This window comes from Triticum urartu, chromosome 2 (assembly GCF_003073215.2).
Source record: "Triticum urartu cultivar G1812 chromosome 2, Tu2.1, whole genome shotgun sequence".
Lineage (NCBI taxonomy): Eukaryota > Viridiplantae > Streptophyta > Magnoliopsida > Poales > Poaceae > Triticum > Triticum urartu.
In genome coordinates this window covers 274,446,227-274,455,681 of record NC_053023.1, presented here as the reverse complement: position 1 = coordinate 274,455,681, position 9,455 = coordinate 274,446,227, and positions in this window count along the sequence as shown.

Below are 9,455 nucleotides of genomic sequence, written 5' to 3'. Positions count from 1 at the left end.
AGTACACTTGAACACACAGTACATTCATTCTACAAAAATAATAAGTAATGGGAAGCTTCAGTTCGCATTCCCTAAAATGGTGACACACTAAGAATAGCAGTAACAGTACAACTGAAATCTCAGTACAACTTAGTCTATAAGGCAAGTACTATGATGATACCAAACATTGCCTTGAGAAGAACCACAACCTAGAAAAAAGAAGGCCAAAACTAAATCAAAAAGATATCAGTTCGACCAAGGAGAGGAATCATAAGAAAGACAACAGAAGCATCAACCCACATTGACCAGTGAGGTACTAGTTTCAAACAACATAAAAAAATAAAATGATCAAAGTACTAGTACAATTGAAATCTCAGTACAACTTAGTTTATTCCGTAAGTGCTATGATGATACCAATTAATACCTTGAGAAAGAAGGCCAAGATTCAACCAAATAGATTACAGTTCAACCAAGGACAAAAATTAACAAAAAACAAACAACATAAGCATCATCATCAGCCCACATTGACTACTAAAGTAATTATGAACTTAATACGGCTATCTGTTAAATGTAGCTAATTTAAACCAGTGCTTTAACTTTTACTATTGAGTTCAACTACTAAAATTCAAGAAGTTCAAACAAAAATTTGGCTCTCAAATTTTACTAAATTTCTTATACTTAAATAAAATCTAGCTAGAGATCACGTAGCAACTTCGTCGTAAATAATTTCAATCCCCAAAAAAACTTCAGTTCTAATACATTATATGAAATCAGTTCTACATAACAAGGAAGCATCACTCCACTCACACTAGATCCACAAGTGCTATCGTCACACCAAATTTTAAAAGCCTTACGCTGAATGAGATTACAATTCAGTATTAACAGAACTATACCATAAGTACAAGAAAAGAGGGTACAGAAACTATAGAGGCCCAACCTAGGTTGGGACAGATGAAAATAAAGTAAATCTCACTTTTTAGCAACAACTCGTAATGAACTTGGAAAAAGGTGTTTTCAGTTCAACTAGTTTATAAGACTTCAGTACAAAAAATAGAACTTAACCAAAACGAATTCCCGATGAAACATACACAAGTGAAACAGCTATTCAGCCACACTATCATCATGGAAAAAAAGTTTGTTAAACATTGTGCCACACTTAAACACAACACAAAATATACCAGTTATTACATAGTACTTGACAAGACATCCAAACACTACAAACAAAGCCTACAATGCTTTCAAGAGATATATCACACAACTATCCATTTCACTACGCAAATGATGACCATTTCTTCTATGCACCAGGAGCCAAAGCCTGAGCCTCCTTGGGAAGCTCCGTCACAAGAAGCTGGTTATTCTGGTTGAACACAACTCTATACAGATCCTCAGCGCTCCAATCAACAATACGAGGCTGCAAAACAATAAAACAAATTATCAAAAATCATGACACATAAAAAGAAGAATACATAATCAGCTAAACACAGAAAAGTGAAAAGCTCAACTAGAACCCACGTCATTATTTCGAATGTTCTCAACAATCTTTTCGCCATCATAGGATCCCGCATACTTTAGAGTATTATGGCCACATTCCTTCTCCCCTTGAAGTGGAACCTTGACAAACGCTGGTTTCTTTGCAAAAAGCTCCCATTTGGGATGCTTGCTCGCATTGTACTGAGCATCACCATACACAACCTTCATTACTTTGACCAATCTAGAGATCTGTACAAAAGAAAAGAAACCACACATTTTCAGGTCTCAGAAAAGCATAAACAAAGATGCGAAAAAAATAATCTAGTAGAGATGATAAATGTCACTCACAATCTTCTCGCAGTCTTTATGATAGGTGTTCTTTGAAGGACGATGGTTCTTCAGATAAGGTAAAGAGTCAAGGATATCGAGGCTACTTCGATACCGATTCATGACATATAAGGAAAAGTGGTTCACTTTCTTATCCTTTGCTAAAATCATAGGTTTGAATAGAGGCATCATGATCTAAAAACAAATGACCAAAAAAGAGATATTAAATATTCAAAATAAAACGGACATGATAACAAAAAAATAAAACCAAAAGTCAGCTAGTAGATCTCACAAGGTTGGCACTGAGCAAGTCTTCATTATCTTTAACATAGCTCTTGAAATCTCTCACTGCACTCTCCACATTAAACTCTTTATTTTCATCACCATAAAACATACAGTCAAGCACAAACTGCAAAAAGCCAAAAAATAAATAGACATGGGAATAGGATCAACAAGCAAAGTATTATTAAAACTTGTAAAACAATAGGCAGTCTTGTTTAACAGAAACAAACGATAATGATGAAGGACGTGAGAAGTATATTTATCGACCAGTTACAAACAGCAGAAGAAAAGAAGAGGAAACATAATGAGAGATACTCACTCGACATACTTCTCACGTCGTTCATCACTAAGCAACATATTATACTACTTGTGAGCCTTGTCCAGATGAGGGAAATTATGAGGGTGAAGCTGCTGCACAGGGGAGCAAAACTTTATAGGAGCTCTGGGCGCATGCTTTGTGCTTACAACATTACCAGAATCCAAAGCAGGATCCTTCCTAGCAGCACCAGCTCTACGGGCCACTATTCCAGCAAGGGGAGATACACCCTTGGCAGCAGCGCTCCTGGTGACTCTTCCCATGCCAGCAATCTTGTCAAATGCATCATCATCACTGTCTATCAATTCCACAATAGGATTCTTTGGTGTAGAGGGGCTCTCTGCACAAGCAGCCGTAGAACCTTTCAGAGCTCCCAACCGCCCCTTCATAACACCAGATCTTATCTTTTCGGGAGAACGCCCCTGGGGTGCCTCATGCCTTGGCTCGGGGTCCACACCGTGCATAGGAGGAGGAGGAGGCCATGAGACATGTCGCCCGCCAGGGATGACGGAGCGTGAGGCGGACGGGACGGTGCAGGGGCCTCACTAGCGGCGTTGACGAGGTCGGCGATGCGGGCAAGCTAGTCGTTGGCCGAATGATAGCGTAGGAGCTCGCGCGCAATGAGCAGTGCAGCCTATGTGTTCGCCGGCCCGCGACGAGCGTGAGTAGACGACGCTAGGACTGGAGTGGGTGATGGAGTCGCGATGCGGCTGTCGCGCCGCGTGGATGGTGGCAATGATGAGTCCTGCTATTCGCGGGCAGCAGGGTTGGTGGCGGCGTTGGCCACCGGGGAGGCAGAGCGGCGGGGTGCGTCGTTGCCCATGGACGCCGACTAAGTGACACAAGCGGCCCGACACTCGGCACGGACGCGGCGTGTGTCGGCCATGGGTACGATGGAACGGCGGCGGAGCGAACGGTGGAAGAGAGGCTTCGACACGCCCCTACCTGTCATGCCAAATGTCGGATTCAGGGCTCCGGAGAACCAAGATAGTTTCAAACTCTGTGGCATGTGTGAATAATTCAACCTCTTTAACCAACCAGTCATTCGCCCCCTCAGCCTAGCTCGATGATCAAGGAAGAAGATGGACACGACAGTTCTACCTAGGTTCGGGCAACCTTGCGGTGTAAGACCCTACTCCTTCTTTGGGGTGGATTTGCCTCACGAGGGGCTCAAGATGAACTAGTACAAGAGAAGAACAACCTCGCGAGGTCTGCTCTGGTGAGGGTATGAGTCGGCGAGGTTCGGATCCCTCTCTTGGTGGTGCCTAGCCTATACTTATAGTGGCCTCGGTCCTCTTCCCCAAAACGTATGCGGGAAGGTATCCCACAGTGGCCAATCTGAAAGGGGACCATATTATCTTGACGAAAGGTGGTCTTCGCCTGCAAAGCTTCTGGTCGTGACGCTGCGATGGGCTCGATGATGACATCCGTCCTGCCGTCCTGGTGGTCTTGATCTTGTTGCATGGGAAATGGAAAACATTGCCTGATTCCTCGGGACCCCGCGCCAGCACTTGCCTCCTTAGCACCAAAGAGGAAACTCGCTCCTCTGCGCCTACTAGCGACCGCCTGGCCTTGGTCATCATGGCTTGCATCACCCTAACCTTATGAGGTTGAGCACCTGCATAGAAATCTCCACTCCTCAGGAGGCCACCTGGGGAGGCCACTCCCTCCAGAGGTCTCAGTGTCGCTCGCCTCCCAAGACTTGCCCCTCGTGAGGGTCTGGTCTTGATGGTCGTGTAGATGGGTGCCATCAATGTAGCCACACCCTGGGCTGCAGGCACGCAAGTCTGGGTCTCCTGGATCTCAGAATGCCAACAACAACGACTCGCGACCAAGCTCAACATCAACAAGTAACCCATGATATTCAACATTGGAGATCTTGTATTGCTACAACTTTGCAAGGAACACTTCCCCAATGAACGCAAGTCCAAGCTACGACCACGAGCCGACGGACCCTTCAAGGTGCTCGAGCGCTATAACAACAATGCATACAAGATCGACATAGCGCGTGACAACTACTCCATGAGTCATATCTTTAATGTTAAAGATCTCTCTCACTACCATGGTGATGAGGATTTCGATCTGATGTCGGATCTTTCCCAAGGGGGAGGGGGGGATGATGCGGAGCATCCTACGGTCATCACCATGGACCAACCTTCGTCTCCTACAACACCACATGGACCTATCAAAACTAAGGTGAACTCGCTCCTCTCCGAACTAACACTTTCCACATGTGAGACATGGCTACTACCTCAAGCGGAAACTCTATGTGTGATAAGCTACTTAGAGGGAAGCCATGAAGTAACTACACTCAACAACCAAGACGGCGAGGACACCAAGCGCAAGGACCAAGAGAAGAAGCTGCCTGAAGTTGACAGCTAATGGACGACCGGTCCCCGTTGGACGTCCGACCCCTGGAGGACTCACCAGCCAAAACGCCGAGCCAGAGAGCGCTACGGCGACCGGACGACTAACGAGGACCGGACGGCCGACATCCTCGAGCCACCGGACGACCGGCCCCCTTTGGATATCCGACACCTGCGGGTCCGTGCCTAAACGCCAGAAGTCCGAGACCAACCGGACGACCGACGCCTCAAACGTCCGACGCCGAGCGGAAATCCGATGGAAGCCACCCGAGCCAAATTACTGGACATCCGACAAGTAACCGACGACCGAACCCTTACGAGCCAACAGACGTCCGGTAGCTGTCGGACAACCAACGCCTGTCTGTACACAGAGACTAGGCCGAGGCCCATGTACCCCTTTGACCCCCTAGACTATAAATACTCCTCCTACTCCATCTTTCTAAGGTTAGCAATTGTTTAGCTAATACTAGAGATAGAGCTTTGGTCATACATTTGGTTCTACTCCTCAGAAAGACTGCGGCCTCTACGGAGAAGATCCATCCTTGGATTCAAGACCCCTCACGGGAAGACCCTTCGAGACCTCCTCACGGAGAAGAACCACCGCCTCTAGTGTCGTCCTTTGTAGCGTTTGCATCGTGTATCACCCTTCATGCTCATGGATCTAGCACATGTGTGATTGTTCTCGTTGATTAGAGTATTTTTCCCTCGTGTTCTTCGTAGGATTCCCTCCGTTTCGTGAAAGATTGGTGATGTATACTACACAACCTTCTTCTGGTAGACGTTGTTGGGCCTCCAAGTGCAGAGGTTTGTAGGACAGTAGCAAATTTCCCTCAAGTGGATGACCTAAGGTTTATCAATCCGTAGGAGGCGTAGGATGAATATGGTCTCTCTCAAGCAACCCTGCAACCAAATAACAAAGAGTCTCTTGTGTCCCCAACACACCCAATACAATGGTAAATTGTATAGGTGCACTAGTTCGACGAAGAGATGGTGATACAAGTGCAATATGGATAGAAGATAATAGTTTTTGTAATCTGAAAATATAAAAACAGCAAGGTAACTAATGATAAAAGTGAGCGTAAACGGTATTGCAATGCATGGAAATAAGGCCTAGGGTTCATACTTTCACTAGTGCAAGTCCTCTCAACAATAATAACATAATTGGATCACATAACTATCCCTCAACATGCAACAAAGATTCACTCCAAAGTCACTAATAGCGGAGAACAAATGAAGAGATTATGGTAGGGTAGGAAACCACCTCAAAGTTATTCTTTCCAATCAATCCGTTGGGCTATTCCTATAAGTGTCACAAACATCCCTAGAGTTCGTACTAGAATAACACCTTAAGACACAAATCAACCAAAACCCTAATGTCACCTACATACTCCAATGTCACCTCAAGTATCCGTGGGTATGATTATACGATATGCGTCACACAATCTCAGATTCATCTATTCAACCAACACAAAGGACCTCAAAGAGTGCCCCAAAGTTTCTACCGGAGAATCACGACGAAAACGTGTGCCAACCCCTATGCATAGGTTCATGGGCGGAACCCGCAGGTTGATCACCAAAACATACATCAAGTGAATCACGTGGTATCCCATTGTCACCACAGATACGCACGGCAAGACATACATCAAGTGTTCTCAAATCTTTAAAGACTCAATCCGATAAGATAACTTCAAAGGGGAAACTCAATTCATTACAAGAGAGTAGAGGGGGGAAGAAACATCCTAGGATCCAAATATAATAGCAAAGCTCGCGATACATCAAGATCGTATCACCTCAAGAACACGAGAGAGAGAGACCAAACGCATAGCTACTGGTACATACGCTCAGCCCCGAGGGAGAACTACTCCCTCCTCGTCATGGAGAGCACCAGGATGATGAATATGGCCACCGGAGAGGGATTGCCCCCTCCGGCAGGCTGCCGGAACGGGTCTAGATTGGCTTTCGGTGGCTACGGAGGCTTCTGGCGGTGGAACTCCCGATCTATTGTTTGTTTTGGAAGTTTTAGGGTACGTGAGTATATATGGGTGCAGGAAGTACGTCGATGGAGCTTTGGGGGCCCCACGAGGCAGGGGGCGCGCCCTAGGGGAGGGCGCACCCCCCACCCTCGTGAGCACCTCCCTTGGCTCCTGACATGGGGTCCAAGTCCATCCAGTAGCTTTCCTTCCAAAAATAACTTCTCCAGTTGATTTCGTTCCGTTTCGACTCTGTTTGATATTCCTTTTCTTTGAAACACCGAAATAAGCAAAAAACAGCAATTCTGGGCTGGGCCTCCGGTTAATAGGTTAGTCCCAAAAATAATATAAAAGTGGATAATAAAGCCCAATATTGCCCAAAATAGTAGATAACATAGCATGGAGCAATCAAAAATTATAGACACGTTGGAGAAGTATCAATTGGCCCTAGGGTTTCCACCCTACATCAACTGCTTTTTAGTAATACTTTTCACCCCCAAACTGATGGACAAACTAAAGTAGTCAATAGAAAATTTTCTACTATGCTTAGGGTTGTTTTGAAGAAAACCAAGAAAATGTGGGAAGAATGCTTGCCTCATATTGAATTTTCTTATAATCGTCCGCTGCATTCTACTACTAAGATGTGCCCTTTTGAAATTGTGTATGGTTTCCTACCTCGTGCACCTATTTAGTTGTTGCCTCTTCCATCTTCGGAAAAGGTTAATTTTGATGCTAAACAACATGCTGAATTAATCTAAAAAATGCATAAGTTAACTAAGGAGAACATTGAGTGTACGAATGCTAAATATAAACTTGCTCGAGATAAAGGTTGAAAACATGTTGTGTTTGCACCTGGAGATCTTGTTTGGTTACATTTGCATAAGGATAGATTTCCTAATTTGCACAAATCAAAGCTAATGCCACGTGCTGATGGACTTTCAAGGTGTGAGAGAAAATAAATGATAATGCATATGAACTTGAGCTGCATGCAGAATTTGGGGTTAGTACCACTTTTAACATTGCAGATTTGAAGCCTTATTTGGGTGAGGAAGATGAGCTTCCATCGAGGATGACATCATTTCAAGAAGGGGAGGATGATGAGAACATCAATACCATTGTTACACCCACAGCCCCTGCTGCTATACATACTGGACCAATTACTAGGGCTCACACACGCCAATAGAAATACCAGGTACTTTTGTTTCTTGGTGACAATTATAATGTTGATGAGAATATGATGCTACCTAAATTGGATACATTTGTGTTGATTACTAATGAAGGGCCTAGCATGGACAAGAGGGATGAACACTCGAGCAGGATCAAGCATGTAGATGAAGGCGCGCATGAAGGGATCAAGAATCGCGTTTCTAGTGTATATTTGAGCACTTTGATGCCTCTGTGACGACCTATAAGGACATGGATGAAATATACAAGATGTCACTTCATAACTTTCGTCCATAGCTTACTTTAGGTGTTGCGCCACCTTATTTTTGGGCCAGGCCCATGTAATTTCGAAATACTTAAGTATAGGCTGTTTTTAGAGTTCGTACACTACTGCAGGATGCTGCTAACGCGACACTACGATCAGAGACCCTTCGATGAAACTGTGTACGATGCAATAATCGCAAACGGTGGTGTAAAAAAACCATCAAAAAGGTGCAAAATGTTTGCCATGATGGATGCATCAAACACGGCTTAGATTTTAGTTGTGTGTGCGATGCAGGGCATATGGTTCAGTTCAATTAACTATTTGCGATGAGGCAACACAAAAGAAACGGACAGCCAGATGAAGGTGTGTGCGATATACAACATACGGTTCACTCGGAGGAACTGTTTGTGATTAGGCAACACAAAAGAAACGGTCAGCCAGATCAAGGTGTGTGCGATATACGACATGCGGTTCACTCGGCCTTGTCGTCAGTGTGTGACCTGTGTGGCAACTGTTCGCTCTGCACTAGCCTATTCTTGTATCGTGGCAACCGTCCACTGCCTCTTCACCTTTCCCTCTCGATTTGGAACTACTGTCGCACACTCTTCCTCCCTCCATTTGCCTTCACCCTTCCTTCTGCCATTGATCGATCGTCTTCTCCATGGAGGGAACAGGCCAGAAACGACCCCGTTATTCTTGCCCCGATCTGAAAGATGATGTGCTGGAGGAACTCATTGATCGGTGCACCATCATCACCTCGGCTAGCATGGCAGGTGATGAGGACGTCAATACCATTGTTACACCCACAGACCATGCTGCTATACATACTGGACAAATTACTAGAGCTCGCGCACGCCAATTGAATTATCAGGTACTTTCGTTTCTTGGTAACGTTTCTAATGTTCATGAGAATATGATGCTGCCTAAATTGGATACATTTGTTTTGCTTACAAATGAAGGGCCTAGCTTGGACAAGAAAGATGTACCTTGGAGCAAGTTCACGCATGGAGATGATGGCATGCGCAAGGGATCAAGAATGGAGTTACAAGTGATGGTTTCAGGACTTTGAAGCCACCATCAGGAGTGCATGAAGCCTTGGACGAAATATACAAGATGCCACTTCATAAATTTCGTCCAGAGGCTATTCTAGGTGCCACGTCACCTTATTATAGGGCCAAGCCCATGTATTTTCGAAATACTTAAGTATAGGCTATTTTTAGATTCCGTATGTGTGGGGAAACAAGAGTTAGGGTTGGTTTCGGACCCCTCCTCCAAGGGCCACGAAATTCCCCCTCTTCCTCCATATATATAGCCCT